We start from the raw sequence: 16,898 nt of genomic DNA, 5'->3' as shown, positions 1-16,898 counted from the left end.
GATGAGCAAATAGCACTCATCACAAAGGCAAACAAGGAAATACACAGAGCAAGAGCAAGCCTTGGCCACATGCCAGATGCTGCCAGCAGAATGATCAATATTTTAAATAACAAGACAAGCTCTCAGCTGGCCACAATAGGAATTACTAACAGGACTGAAACAATCTCAGTAGTTAAAAGAGTCCTGACACTACGAAGCCTAGTTGGAACACTGGAGAGGAGAACACAGGACATGCAGACTGAAATCAACAAATTCCTGGATAGATTCGTGGCATTACAGAACAGAGGCCTCCCCAGCATTTTAAGCAGTGTAGGAAGACTGCTTACCCTAGAAAATTACATCAAAAGGGTTGATGCCCATGTTGCAGCACAAATTGCAAAACAACCCAGTACATCAGCAGAAACAGGGCCTGCATCAGGGCAAAATTTGTATGATAGGGTGGATAACCTGTTTTTTATCATGAATGAAATTGATCACCTGTTTGATACACCACCTAATTTCTTTAAGTATACAGAAGCAGATGAGACTATGGGGGCAATCATAAATCACCAATTGCCCACACAAGAAGTATGGAGGAATTTGACATAGATAATCTTATCAGGCCAGAACCTGTAGCGCTAATTTTCTCCAGTTTATGAACAGTCATGCACAGGCAGAATTTTGGTGAATAACTCCACAAGGAAAGGACAGATGCTGAGCCAACTCAGCAAGGCTATTTACTCACCACAGCAGCAATCACAATCACAGGTGACAAACCCAGAATACAACGTACAAGCCATAAAGTCGGGTTCTCCAGCATTTGATCAAAGTATCTCGACCGACTCAGCAGATCCCAAAGGCTAAAATATCTTCTGACAGAACATCAAGACGCCTTTATTTTGTATTCAATGCTGTGATAAATTTCTGATAATAATATCTCAAAAGTTGGTGAGAATATTAAGTCTGAGATAACTTAGAACTCAGATATTTTGTAAACAATCGCAAGTATATATTCGCCCCTGACTGAAGCTTGAGGGGTTGTTGTTATTTTCATTTTGGGCATCTCATTTGCTGTAAAATTCTCAGAGAAATAATACAAAGGGTGAATGGAATTTCCAAAGCTTGGCGTGCCTTGATGCATTGTGATGAATGGTGAACGTTGCAGGATTCCAGAGTGTTTCATAAAACAATAAGTCTTTCTTGAAACTCTGTGTTACATGTTTTCGAGTCTTTTGTTCTCTTTTATTGTTTAAATGTTTTTTCACTTAATAGCAAAGTAGAAGAATAGTTCCAGGATTTAATCACTGATTACCCTGAACTCAATCTGAGCTATTATCCATGTTTTCTTCAGATACAGTGAATGAAGTGTAATTCTTAATTGCTGCACTTTAAAACTATATCTTTTGCAGTGATAGACATTCCCAGGGATTCAAGTTTTGCCCCTGAGACATCTATCCGTTGTTCATGCCTAGTTTGGTGGAAATACTTAAATACTTTAGTGAAAATTCTTGATTGCTTTCACTGGTGTTTTCACCTGTTTGTGTTATAACTCAAAAATTTTGTTGTATGAAGTATCCAAATGGCCCTGTAAGTTTCACCAGTTCACCTCAAGGTTTCTAGACACCTGCAGCCATAGACTCCATTGCCCAATGATATTTGACTCTTTGAACATTATATCACAAGACCTGAAAGAAAATCTTCAACCAAAACATAAACAAAACCTGTGCATAACACCTAGCCTAAAACCCTATCATAAACAGATACAAATCATAAAGAGAGAGCCCTCTCTGATCACAGTTTGGCTAGAAACAGTGATCAAAAGACTGGTTAGTGGTTACCCCGGCCGTATTCCCTTGGGAGTCATAGGGAACAACCTGGGTGTTAACATGCTCCACCAACTCTGCATGAGCATATGGTGCCAAATATTGTACAGAAGGTAGGACCTATTCCACTTTATGATCTAGCATGGAAGGCTCATAGAGCTTCAGATTTTCCATAATCTCAACTAAGTAAACGCGCATGTATGGAGGTAGTTTGAGTATTTTCTTGTATCTCAAAGGAAACATATCACAAAGGCTTGATTTTATTAAGAGGACCTTGTAGCCTCTCCTTATTCAACTGTAATCATACTTTGTCTCCCACTTTGAATGAATTCTTTGTTCTATGTTGATCATGCAAGGCCTTGTATTTTTCCTATGACTTTTGTAGTGTCTCGTTTACCTATATATCGATTTCCCTGATATTTTCTAGAAAATTTTCAACCCTTAAGGCATCCCCTGTAAGATCCTCCCTTATTCCTCTGTGTTTCCCATATGCAACATCGAAAGGTGATGGTGGAAAATATCTAAAACAATTTTCAAATGGGGACTTACCAATAGAAGTGTCGACTTCTCTATAGTAAGAGTGTTGTATATATACCAGATTTTTATCCTAAGCCTTTAGTTGCCTCTAGTTAACCCCTAAAAAGTTGCACCAAAGTCCTATTGAATCTTTTATTTTCCTATTTGTCTGAGCAAAAAAATTTGTAGATCTCTTCAACACAGTTTCCATCTTCTTCCAAAATGTAGTACAGAATGTATTGAGAAATCGTGTGTCCATATATGAAATCGTGCTCCTTGGTATTCAAAAGTGTACCCAAAATTATCCAATGAACAAATTCACCACTTTTTTCCTACTGATGGTATTTTTATAGGGCATCAGAATACACATCTTGTTAAACCTTTCAACTACCATAATAGGTAGTCATGTCCCTTCCTAGTTGTTGGTAAACCTCCCACAAAGTCCATGGAAATTATTTCCCATGGACGAGTGGGTATAAGTAAGGGATGATAGAGACCATGTTTTTTGTTACTAGGCTTGGTTGTACAAAAAATCATGCATCCTCCTATTAACCTAGCTATATTTTCTTGCATCTTGGGCCAATATACATACCTGTGAATATTTCCACTATCTTACCTACACCAAACTGCCCTATAACCCTGCGAGGTTTGAGCCTCTCCAATTATCTATAATCATTGACCTTTAGTAACACATAGCTTATTGAGCCTATAGAGTAATCCATCTTGGAGATGGTAGTTAATGAATTTGTCACCATTATGCACATGACTTCGACACTACAATTTCGGAAACACCTCCTTGAAGTCCTCAAACTCTAAATATGTCTCTATGTATGAATCATGGTTGAATGGCTCTATATGCACCAAACTTCCCAAATTTGTGATCTTTGATGTGCGTTTCCTTAGAAATGGGTTGGAAAACCTGTTTTTGTTTCCATTCTTATACGCTATCACTAAATTAAAGTATTGTGGAAACCCCATCCACTTTTAATTTCTCTTACGTTGTATCGTACTCTAGGCCTACAAGTACTGTAGTGGTCATTGATTTGTGTGGATTACTATTTCCTTTCCCGTCAGATAGTGCTTCCACATCTTCAAAACTTGCACCAGGGCATAAAGCTCCTTGTCATAGGTAGGATAGTTAAGAACTCCTCCACGAAATACTTTAGAATGGTAGCATAAATGCCTTCCTGCATCAACATCATTCCCATAACACACTCACTTGCATATATATCCACTTCCAAGGGCTAATGTAAGTTTGGTAATGTCAAAACTAGTGCTTGAGTGATTTTATTATTTAAGTTTTAACTCCTTAAAGGCACTCTCGTGACCCTTTCCCAACTAGAAATATTTTCTAGTATTTTTTTTGGTGTGGGGTGATGTTACTACTACTGAAAATGAGGCTATGAATTTCCTCATGTACTATGTCACCCCAATGAGACTCCTAAGTTGAGAAACATTAGTAGGTATTGGCCATTTCATGATCACCTCCATCTTGGCATGATCTCTTTTAAATTGTCCTCCACCATGGGGGTCTTCACTCAATGAAGCTTTGACATATCATGTGTGTTCGTGGCATACTAAATAATACCTCTAATTTGACTATATATTAGAAAATACCTCTAAAAATCACATTATTTAACCCCCTACCAATACTAACACAATACACCTTCCCAATTAGAAAAGCCCCTACTTTCACTAGATATTGTAGGTATCCATTTTTTCATTAACATTTTGTATACCCTTTTAGGATTTTTCATTAACATTGAGTGCCATTTTTTATACCTGCCAATATAAAAACTCTTTACCCCCTAATACATGCTCAATATATTATGTCATTTTTTCCTCAATATATATCCCCCAATATGAATGCGCGTGGTATGGTATTTCTCCCCTAGTGAAGCTCTCATTTCCTCCACCCATCACACAACACAGATACACCAAAAAATGTTATGCAAACTAACACTTCTTGAGATTTTTTAGCAATTGTTGTGTCTTTAGTGTCTCTGTTGGGCCTCATAATGGTTATAATTTCCTTACCTTATTTCTTAGTTCTTGTATTATTTTCCTAAGTCTTTCCTACATTTAGGACATGATAATCTATATAATATGGATTTTAGAAGGATTTAATGTATTTATATTATTATATTACCTTTATGAATTGACTTGATTAAAAAAGTGTTATTTACTCACAGTTGGATCCTTATTTTGAACAAGAATCTATCGATGAGATGACGCTTGATGTTGTTCCTTGGATTGATCATAGAAAATTAGATAGCTTAATGTTGTCGATTATTGTTGGGAGTAAATTGGTTAAAGATAGGCTTTCGTCTTGGTCATCTAGAAATATTAAGATTTCTTGTAACTTAAAATGAGCATCTTGAGAATCTTCATATTCTCAGGATTGCTCTCTATCAAAAATAGATTTAATTTTCTTATCTTCTACAGTCATAGTATAAAAACTACAAATTGAGCTCGGAGAGAGGTTGTTCAGCTATAATATCTTTCACATAAGTCATGAACCTGATAATACATTAAGTGTAATCAATCCTCTATAATTCAATGAAATATTTTATCATTAAGAGTTAATTAGTTGTGTTGGTTTCTTTTACAAGACAATTTGATTCCGGTGATTTGGGCTCAATCCTAGAAGCAACGTTGTCTTCATATCTATAATTAAATCTACATTATTTTATTTCGCTTCAAGTACTTGTTTGTGTAATCATTTCCAATTTGTAATTACCAATTGGTTAAGTCATTGTCATATCGCATGTTCTATTATAAATAAAAATTACAGTTGTTGGAGAGTGGATTTACTTTAGCTCGTACAATTGGGATTGATGTTTGTTGGAAATAATCATAGGATTATTATTTGCATGCTTGAATACCTTTCTATAGTGTTATTTTCCCATTTTATAGTTTTTCTTCCTTAGGTAACAACTCAATGTTTACTAGTTTTTCTTTGTTGTTTCTTGCATAAAGTATCTAGGACCAGATGCTTGAAATGGTCTGGTTTAGTTAGAAGAAGAAATTATTAATTTTGTTATGGGTTGCTTCTTTTATCATTGAAATTTCTCTTTCTATTAGGGTAATAGTTATTAGTTATACTAACATTTATATTGCATAAATTGTGCGGATAACCTTGATATAGAAAGACAATACCTCAGATTAAAAATATAATGTGCAGTAGCTAGTTCATCCTTTCAGGAACAATTAAATGGCTCAACATTTTGGTGATGTTTCCAGGGAAGCTGTCAAAGAGAGCATTGGTTGTATCTCTAAGGGTTTGGTATTAAATAAGGAAGGTAAGAACATGCACACGCACCTTGGTGAAAAACAAGGCTTGTGGTGGTGCCTACCCTTAGCTGATTTGTTTAAGTTGTTTAGTATGTATGAATAGAAATAAACCTAGGACTAGGAATCAGGTAGAGATAGATCCGAATTCTACCCCAAAAAACACCAAAATCCAAGGTCAAGTCCACCTTGAAAGAACGACCTTCATAGACGAGATCATTCAAAACGCATATTCTAAAGCATCGATAGGTCCCGAAACAGTATCCGGGAAGGGTTATAGATTTATTTCCCCTCGAGTAGCCGAGTTTTCTACCGCAACTAACACGAAGATTCATGATAAAACTTTAGAATCATAGTAGAGCTTCCAAGAATCTTACAAACTAATAGGAGTCTTGGTAATTTTAGCAAGGGTGAGGGGAACTCTTACAAATTAACGGAAGGAAGGGGTGAGAAAAGTGAACCATATCCTCGGCCTTCTTTGAGAAATCTCCTGCAACACCCATTGCAGGAAGAGAAACCAAAATTCTTGACTTGAGCAGTGTTATAAGGCCCAATCAAGGCCTAGAACCTCGACAAAATACCAATCATTTTTAGCTAGCACCCCTTAACTACAGGATTATTGAAGTTTATTGGAATATATTTAATCAAATGGAAAACCTAGTAACAGGGACACAAACCTTGACCATAGAGTTTCTGATCATTGATTTGCAGGATAATTCACCAACGGAGACTATCTCGCTTCAAAACCTCCCAATTTTGTATGCGTTGGCCTCTAAAGATCCTGATGCATTTTTGTTTGAATTTGATGTTTTATGTTGAGGGTAGGATTACACAACTGAGCCCCCAAAATTAATATTTTTTCCCTCTACTTTAAAGGGAGCAACATTACGATAGTTTATGGGATTAGGGGCAGTACTATTAATTGATGGGATCAAATGAAATAATATTTCCTTAATAAATACCAGGATTATTATCGATCTAGATATTTAAAAGAGGAAATATTCAAGATGAGATCAAAAGAAGATGTAACTTTAGAAGTATATATTGAAATATTTCAATACAATTTACAAACATCACCATATACCACTTTAGGTAGGGAAGTGTTGAAAACTGCCTTAATTAGAGGTATGAAATATGAATGTATAGAAACACTCAATTTAGTGGGGCAAGGTGATATTTATAAAGAATAGTAATATGATATTGTAAAATTTTGCATTAGATGTTCACGTGGGAGTACACGAACTAAGCTTGGAACTCGTGATCCTCTTAGCATATCTAGCAGAGTTGCAGGAGGAGGAGTTACACAAGTAGAGACTCGTAATATTTTAGAATATTTTAAAACTGATATCCTAAGTACACCTACAACAAAGTTTGATGTTTTACAGGTTAAACCAAACCAAGCTGAAGCAGAGCAGGAATTAGCCATCTTTTCTTCTCGTTGCTAGAAAAAGCACAGTTGTAAATAATTTCCATTGAACACAGTCGAGATATGCATTATCTGTACCAAAGATTTCTCAACCGATCATTTTTGCTTGATTCCCGGATTAAAATTTGTATTCAAGTAAGATGAGGAAGAACTAGATTTGTTTTATTTTGTGGAAAAATGACAATAATGGTAGAACCATCCACCAGGTATGATGCAGGACCCTTCTACATTTTTTCCTGGACAATTTTCTCAACAACTATTTTGTGGATTAACTTGGCAGGGTCAGCAACAATCTAGTACTTTCTGGTAGCCTTAGCCATATACTTTATCAACCTGTAAAAACTAATCAGTTCTTGGTCCTTTTTGGCCAAATCAATAGTATCCTGCACCATTATGGTAGAATTTACCAAATAACCCATTCCATCCTCAATGGCTAAATCAACCTACTTACGGGCCAATGTGGTGTCAGATTTGGCAATGCCCCACTAGACTGATCAATTAATCGATGGGAACATTGCCTCAGTCACAACCACCATTACAATCCCCACTTCAACTACCTTCAAACACTCCAGCTCCATTACATCCCTAGTTAACTACACATCCTAAATCTGAACCCGAATAACAGGCCTATGAATTTTTTAAAAATTTTGGAAACCCCAGACTATTGTCCTCCCTCTTTGGAATGTAATGAGTTACATCTAATACATGGGAGGACTATCTTTCTGGAATACCATCCAAAGAATCAAGAGCAAAAGGAAAATGAAAATCCTTCTAAGGAGCATCCTTTGGCAGAACACCCTCTTCTGACGATAATTATTACTGAAACAGAATCATCCAGTAAATCGATTAAACAACATGAATCTATCAATATTATGGAAGTTTCTCCCATGTTCCCTGAGAGAGTAGCCATAGTAAATTCACTTGTATATCCTGATTCGGATATCATAGGGGAACTAAAACATTTATGTATCAAAATCCCTCTCCAATAGGCTATCAGAGAGTTACCTATCTATGCTAAAACCATTAAATAATTGTGTCAAGAAGCTTGGAAGGAAACCGAAAGATTATCCTACAGTCCATGCTATTTGGAAACTCTCTAATGTTATCTTAGGAAAACAGATACTTATCAAATATGATGATTTTGGAAACCCTGTAGTCACCATCTAGATCAAGGGGAATGACTTCCCAAATACTTTAGTGGACTTAAGAGCTTCCATAAATATCATAACACTTGAAACCTATGGCCTCCTTAGAAGAACTAGATTTAAACTGAGTCCAACCATGTTGGAACTAGCTGACAAATCTGTAGTGAAACTAGAAGGAACCTTGGATGATATCACTATTTTTGTAGACTCCTAGGAATATCTAGTGGATTTTTGGGTCCTCAACACTAAAAATAAATTGGAGGGACACCCTCTGATATTAGGCAGCCCATGGCTTGCCATTGCATATGCATACATTGGGTGTCAAATTGGAAGCATGACCATCGCCAAGGGACCTTCTATTAAGAATCTCATTTTATCTCCACTCACTAGACCCAACATGCCAGCTAACAATTCTAGATGGTTCCCTCACAAATATCAGGAAGGAAATTTACATTCTCCCCTTACTATTGATATAGATATTATCTTTAAAAGACAAACTAAGGATGAAATAATTAATGGTTTTATTAACTAGCCTTCCACTGTAGGAAACCCAACATGTGATATGTTAAAATCCATGCTTGACAATGAAGCCCAAGGATATCCACTAGAGGATTTGAACATTGAGCATATACCTACGACCACAATTTATAATAAAACCCCCATTGAAATTGAACCTGGAAAAACCCTCAATATTAATGCCAGTCTTCATGACCTTCAACATGAAATACAAATCCAATTTCTTCAGAAATATAAACAAGCCATTTCTTGGGAATATTCTAATATGAAGGGAATTTATCCACATATGTGCACACACCGTATCTATATTGAGAAAGATGCTCAATTCATTTTCAAACCCAAAGAATATTAAATCCACACCTTAGGGACATAGTGAAACAAGAGCTTCAAAAACTTCTGGATGTTAATTTTATATACCCTATTTTTGATAGTCAATGGGTTTCACCAATGGTCATAGTCCCTAAAAAGAATGGAAAATTATGAATTTGTGTGGATTATAGAGAACTAAACAAAGCCACATAGAAGGATCATTTTCCTCTTCCATTTGTAGACCAAGTCCTTGATACTTTTGTTGAATAGAAATATTTTTCTTTCCTCGATGGATTTAATGGGTGTAATCAAATCTAGATTACTCTTGAAGATCAAGATTAAACCATGTTCACCTTTCCATGGGGAACATTTTCATACGTTTGGGTTGTGTAATGCACCAACCACTTTTTAAAGGGAAATTTTGAACATTTTTTTTATTTTATTTAATTAATGAAGGGCTTGAACTATAAATGGATGATTTCACTCCTTACAATAATGATTTTGATCAAGCTCTACATAATATCGAAAATCTTCTTCCACGATGTCTAGCTACTAGGTTGTGCCTTAGTAATGAAAAATTCCACACGATGATGACATAAGGTGTAATTCTTAAACCCAACTAAGATAGAGGTAATTCTTAAACTCCCTATCTCTCTTACACTAGAAAAGGTATTTATTTTCCTTGGTTATTTTGGTTACTATCGTCATTTCATAACACATTTTTCAAAACTTACAACACCATGGTATGTGTTAACTAGACGTGGAATTTGAGTGGAATGATAAATGTGACATTTCTTTCACATATCTGAAAAAGTTGGTTTCAACAAATCCCATGTTGCAGGGACCAAATTGTAGTCTACCATTCTAGATATCATCTGACGCATCAAACATGGCGATAGGAGCAGTTCTCATACAAGAAGATGATAAGAATCCCTACAAGAAGATGAGAGAAAAAGAGTTTTTGGTCATTATTTAAGCTATAAATATATATTTTTTCATTATATGACATGATATCCAGTTTTTTTGTACACTATTCATTCTAATATTCGGTATTTAGCTAAAAAAATTGTTACCTATGGCAGAGTAACTCGTTAGTTACTGTTATTGCAAGAATTCGACATTACTGTAAAGGACTAGCCAGGAAAAGAGAAACTTGTATTATATTTCTTATCAAGAATCCCATATGTGGCTGGCCCTCTACCAATGGAAGACCAATTCCTGGATGAACATCTTTTTGTTGTGACCTTCAAGATGTCATGGTATGATAATGTTGAAAATTACTTGTCATCTACAAAATTGCACATCACACTTGTCATCCTGAGAAAGGAATCTTATTATCCAATGCAATACATGATTTTCATGGATGTATGGTTACCTCTTTCACACAGGGGATGATCTTGAAATTTTCAAATGTATTAGAGAAGATGAAATTTATGACATCCTTACGGATTGTCATGATGAACCCTGTGGAGGTCATTTTTCTAATCGAAGGACTAGACATAAGTTATTACAGATGGGCTATTTTTGGCCCACGATATTTAAATATGCAAATAAATATGTCTAGAGTTGCGACAATTGTCAAAGGATGGGTCATCCCATTCAAGCTAATGAAATACCCCTTCAGCCATAGATTGTATTGGAACCATTTGAAAGATGGGAAATGGACTTTTTAGGTCCCTTTAATCCACCTTCAAATTAGAAGACATATATTTTAGTTTGTACAGACTATGTAACCAAATGGTTGGAAGTCGTAGCACTTTCAAGGGCCACAAAAGAAGTAGTTATCAATTTTCTATTCGAACTGTTTGTTTTATATGGGTTACCTCAAGAGCTTGTAATTGATGGGTGATCATAGTTCATTTATCATAAAATTTCTTCTACGCTTCTAATATATCATATCAAACACAAAGTTATCTCTCCTTACCACCCACAAGTAAATGGGTAGGTGGAAAGCACAAACAAAGTCCTAAAGGTAATTTTAACTAAGACAATATCTAAAAAACGAAGATACTAGGCTTCAAAGCTTCCTAAGGCCTTATGGGCCTATTAGACAACTTGGTGCAACACTGCTGGCTATTGACCTTATTAGATCGTTTTTGGTAAGGAACCTATCTTTCCGATCGAGTTTGAAGTAAAGACTCTAATAACTGCTAATTCATACTGGATACCATGGTCCGCGGACCATGGGCGGGTCTCAAAACAACTCTATCACCTACCCACCTAAGGGACTAAAGCCCCTTTGACTCTACTTAGCTTCGCGCTCCGCTTTCCACATTTTGTGGAGACTTTACCTTCGCTACAAAAAGATATTACAAAAATGACTCAAAACTCAACAAAATTGACCCCAGAGACCCCATCCTAACAGGCCCCCAACACAAATATGGTGACTCACCCTCGAGTCACTAACTTGGAACCTCTATCTTGTTGCAGAGTTCACTGAACTCGATCTACAATGCTTCAATGTTAGAAGAAACCTGTACCGCGGCCTGCTGCACTTCCTCTACCAGCTTTTCTATAGTCGAGCCTTCCATCTCCAAGCGCATCATTCTTTGTGTCTGCTAGAGTGTCTTCAACTTGTCCTGGATTGATAGAGTAAGATGACATGCTTCCTATGTCCAATGCTATATTCTAGCCTTTAAACGACCTCTTTTCTTTGCAACTCTTCAATTTGTGATTGTAGGCGTTTTCCTTCCTACAATCGTGCGAGGCACTAGTCTAGCGCCAAAGTGCGCACAGTTTCCCTCATTTCATCGAACTGTCATTGTGTCTCCTGGATGTCTGTGCCATTTTTCTATAGGTTTGGATCCTCCTGCAGTGTCGCCCATAGCTCCATGGCATGTTTGAATATCAGTGTGCGACCTATGACTGTCACATCCAAAGTGCCCATGCTTTCCCGGATCGCTGCTCCGCGCTGCTCCCGGACCTCTGGTGGAGTGGTTGGACGCAATTTCAACTGCATCTCTGAGATCTTTATTTGTAAGTCAAAGTTTACTCAGTCCATCCCATCCCTCGATTCTGCGACTGTAGTAGCCAACTTCCGAATCTTCAATGTTTCTCTTGCATCCTCTTGAATGTGAAGTTCTAGCAGCATCTGGCATGCCTGTGTAATTTCTACCTCCAAGTTTTGACTTTGCGTGCCCAATTCTTCCTTTTCTTTTAGTTCTTGGGCCTTTTATACAAAAATATTCTCATTCTTCATCTTGACCTCACTAATGACTGATAGTGGGTGCTTCTCGTTGATCATGAGGTCATCTGATACCCCCTCATGAAGCACGTGGAGGGTCTGAATAGCCAGCGCAGCTAAGATGACACCCACATCTTTTAATTGTCCAAGCTAGGCATTTTCTTCATTTGCCTCTAGACGCAGTGGTCCTTCTGGTAGTGGAATAACTCTGAGGTCCAGAGTCTTGTTAGTATCTAGTACCGATGTGTTGGTTTGTTGAAGGTCGCTTGAATCTCGCTCTCTTTTCTCGCACTCGCCTAAATTCGACCTGTTTGAATATGCAACTCACACAGATCCTTATGCACACTCCCCAATGTCTGCATGTATTGTTGCTCAAATTGTTTCCACAGCTCCATCGTTGTGTCGCGGGCCTTGTCGCCAATCTCATCCAAGTCCCCCTCAGTGAGCACTATAGGATCACATGTGCATGCTTATTGGATTTATGCTTCTTCCGGGACCCAGAAGTGATCTCCTTCATCCGCTTCTACAATACAAAGGGAGTGCCCTGCTCCCCGCCACCGCCTCCTTCCTCCTCGGATCCTTCCTTGTCTACAGTATGTTGAGAAGAAAACTCCTCAATGTCCTGTGTGTCCTCCTTTGCGACATGCTCCTTTTGAGCTTTTACATTAGCAACAACTTCCTTCTTTTCCTATTCTGCTTTTTCTTGGGCTACTTCCTGCTCAACTCTTTTTCTACACTACCTTCTCACGAGTGGTAGCCTGCACAACTTCCTTTTTATTTTGTGCTATTGTGGCCTACATGGAGGAACTTTCCACGGTCATGCTTGTTCCTACACTAAGATCTGATGGATGCCTCCATTCAGTTGGCCACTGTCCTACGACTTAGTGTACATATGCATCCGTTACTAGGTATGGTCACTTGTACCATACTTTCTTAGGGTATCGCCACGCATAGATGAATACATTATGAAAATATTCTTTAAACTATGCGTAGGTGTCTAATTGCCCAAACAATCTTGGTGATAGCCTTGGCCTCTGGTTGATCACGGTGCGAAGGTCCATCTCAACTAGCACCTAGAATACTTTCATCTCCATGACCCTTTCTGGGTCCTTCGCTGCCCATAGCGAAGCGAACTTCACGGTCTATGGTATATCATCATCTTGTGTATGGAACTGGTTGTCCTCTCGCAACCTCCATGCGATGAGGGCAATCAACAATAGTAGCGAGGCATAGTGGAATTCCTTGTCATCATCCTGTGCTTCACGACAATTCAACGAGAATTATTTGTAGAGGTATTGCACCCAGTTGTACTGCACCCCCTTAAGACACTGTGTAGCCAATGAAATGACTAGCTCCGACACCTCATCCGTGCTACACTTTCTCATAAGTTTGCAAGCCAAAATTTGGGTGGAAAACTACACCACCCTATCAGTGATGGAACAGATAGAGTATCCACGTGACTTCTTTACTAGGACATACTCGCACTTCATTTTATCTGCGATTTGTTTCTCTTGACTCTTGCCTCCAAACTCCTTTGTGGTATCCAACCCTATGTAAGGCAACCTTGTGATCCAATGGATCAACAAATCTGTGATGGTGACGGGCTCTCCTAGCCAGAGACACCCATCATGCACCAACGTAGGCAATTGGCATACAGAGACTGTGTTGATAGTGGTTCGGCTAAAGTGTGGTACCCCTAACATATTCAACAACCCGACTTCTTCAATCCTAGGGACCCACTTCATAATCTCCAATCTTGTGATGCTAGTCTCTTCATAGTAGATTCTTGGTGCAGCTTCTCCTGGCACATTATTGGCTTCCCTCGTGCAACCCCATTACCTTGTTTTCTTAGTCTTCGGGCGGTGTAGTTTATAGTCCCATACTCGCTCGTAGTCGCCTGGAGTACTAATACTGTCCTGCCATCATCGAGTCATTGGGCAGGGGTAGGATCCCCTTAATATAACTTTAGTCTACTCCCATTGACTCTTCCCGGAAATATTTCACCATTCAACTTTGTGAGTTAAACTAGGCCACCATCTGTAATTTCTTTGACTACATAGGGACCCAACCAATGCATTTGAAACTTCCGAGGGGACTTCGTGAACTTGCTATCATAAAGTAAGACCAAATCATTCACTTTGAAGGTGTCGATCATGCCATGTCGTTTCGCACTCCTTTTTCACCTGTTAGTGAAATCCTGCTAAGAACCTATATTCTTCTCACTCCAACGATTACGCGAGGCACTCCTCCATAGTCTCGCGGTCCGCCATATCATTCAATGCTGCAATCCGCAAGCTGGGCACAATATATTCCATAGGTATTACAACATCTATGCCATATACCATCTTGAACGGGGTTTGTCCAATCAACTTCTTACACGTCGTCCTATATGCCCATAGGACCACCGGTATGTGCACATCTCAATCGCTTCTATTTGCGTTGCAGAACTTCATCAATGTTTTCTCGAAGATTTTATCAAATGCTTCAATGGACCATTTAGCTGAGGATGATACAGAATACTCTTTTGATGATAAACCTGATACTCTTCGAGCATCACAACAATAACTTCATTCAGAAAGTGGATACCCTTGTCACTCATCAGTATCTTAAGACACCCAAAACTTGTCCAAAGATCTTCATAATGAAGATTCCTAGTTGTTTTTGTTGAATGCAATTAATGGTTTTTGAAAGCATGCCAATGCAGATGCAATCAAGGAAGTTGCTTTGGTTCTGAAAGTTTTATATGATGATGACATATTAGAAAATGTTGTTTTCCAATGGTATGATAACCATACTTTGGGTGCCCAAGGCAATAACTCTTCAATGTGGAAAAATGTTAAGCCATTTGTTGAGTGGCTCAGAAGTACCAAGTCTGAATCTGAAGAGGATTAGTTAGTGAACTAAATATGTTTGACCATTTTAAGTTGTGTCACCAAAGAGATTAGTGTAGTGTTTCCAAATTGCTGAAGCTTTTATATCATGAAGCTTCCTGTCTACACTGTGCAACCAAGTTGAATGGAGGTATTTTTTGTGAACAATCAATTTCCACGAGGCTTTTCCATCTGATATCAATCACCAAAGGATTTTCACCCCCAATTTCCTAATTCAATATCTATAACAATTTTTTTTTATATATGTGAACATATTATGTTGGTTACATATATATTGATGACAGTTTGGTGATACAGGAGGGTTCATCCCTTGGAAGTGTGTGTTTCATGCATCTTCCTAGCATTTTTGGAGTGTTTACCTGTTGATCACTCTTATCATCAATATATTTGAAACCTCAATGACCTGCTTCCATGGAAGCATAATTCACCTTTCATTCTTTCACGATGGCTCCTTTGGTGCAACATCTTCTTTCTTCTACGCTACTCTTTCCTATACTACTGCCTTATGGCGTTTCAATTGCAACATGGGGTGCAATTCCTAGTGGTAACATTTTAAATGGGTCGAAAGATGTTACAGCACTCCCTTTGGTCATGGATGGGTTAAGACAAATAGATTGTAGGGTCCCCTTGAGGGTGACAAATCCATGATAGAGGCACAATTTTGTAGCATAATACAAAATTCAAAATCTTAACACTGTTGTCAACACTAAGGTGTCGAGGCCAATATTCCAAACTCTTATATTTTTCCAACATATAGTCTCGCATTCCCCCCAACTTGCACAACACATGTATATGTACCCCCTTTTATGCTTGACAACCCTAAGTTCCATCTTCTTGAGTTGTAACCTCTCTCCTCTTTTCTCTAACATTTTTTACAATAGTGATATATTTTATTAATTAGTTTTTATTTATATATTACACTACAATCTCTATGGCATTTCATCCTCATAGGCTCTGCAACCCAAATATATAACATGAAATTCAAACCAAATCATATCAATTTAGTGGCATAATCATCACATAGAGTACATTTACAACTTTTGGATCAACATGGGGGTATTACAAACAAAGAAACCATGGTTGAGGTTAGAAAATAAACTGAGACTAGGTGCAATTCTATAGAGTCAAAGACTAATTAGTTGGATGTGTTGTAAACTTTGACTTTTATGGATCAATACATGGGGCATTAATGTGGACATGCAATGAAATAAAGTACTAACATATATGTTTTAAGTTTTTGGTTGTGACAAAATTGTAATAATGAACATGCTACAATATAGTGGAACCAACACAATACAAACATCTTAAGTCTCATACAGACGAATTAGGTAACCTCAATAAATTTTATTAGTACTAATTTGATTTCATTGGTTTAATAATCCTTTAGTATCATATAAATTTGAATAATACAAATTAATTTAAAAATACAAATTATAATATAAATAATTTTCTTTATTATTTTTTTTAATGTAACTTAATTTAAAATCTAAGAATGTTATTAAGCTATTACAATTTTCACCAGCATTACCACCACTATCATCATTCTCATTCTCATGGGTATCGTAGATGTTTTGTGATTTTATGCAACAAACAGACAGTAGCAGAACCAAAGTCACCTTCTTTTTAGGTGGCTTCAGTGAAAGATCTCTTTTATGCTAGCTGTAAAAGATCTTTCCAAAAAAAAGGGTGACTGCATTTCATTCTGATTACTATTATCAACCGTTCGATTGCAATATAGTTTGTATTATATTCGTAATCAACGCAAACTGAAGAACGAAGTGCAATTGAAAGCAACGCTTGCATTTCATTATGGTTTCT

At 37.4% G+C, this 16,898-nt stretch overlaps 1 pseudogene; it reads right to left on the bottom strand.

The window, feature by feature from the left end:
* Positions 1-14,534, bottom strand: part of LOC149204762 (glutathione S-transferase U18-like) — a 64,630-nt pseudogene extending 50,096 nt beyond the window's left edge.
* Positions 14,535-16,898: the final 2,364 nt, after the last annotated feature.

The sequence above is a fragment of the Pinus tabuliformis genome, chromosome 1_2, assembly GCF_031772625.1.
Source record: "Pinus tabuliformis cultivar Carrire ecotype Pingquan chromosome 1_2, CPIR1, whole genome shotgun sequence".
NCBI lineage: Eukaryota > Viridiplantae > Streptophyta > Pinopsida > Pinales > Pinaceae > Pinus > Pinus tabuliformis.
This window is presented reverse-complemented; position numbering and strand designations above follow the sequence as displayed.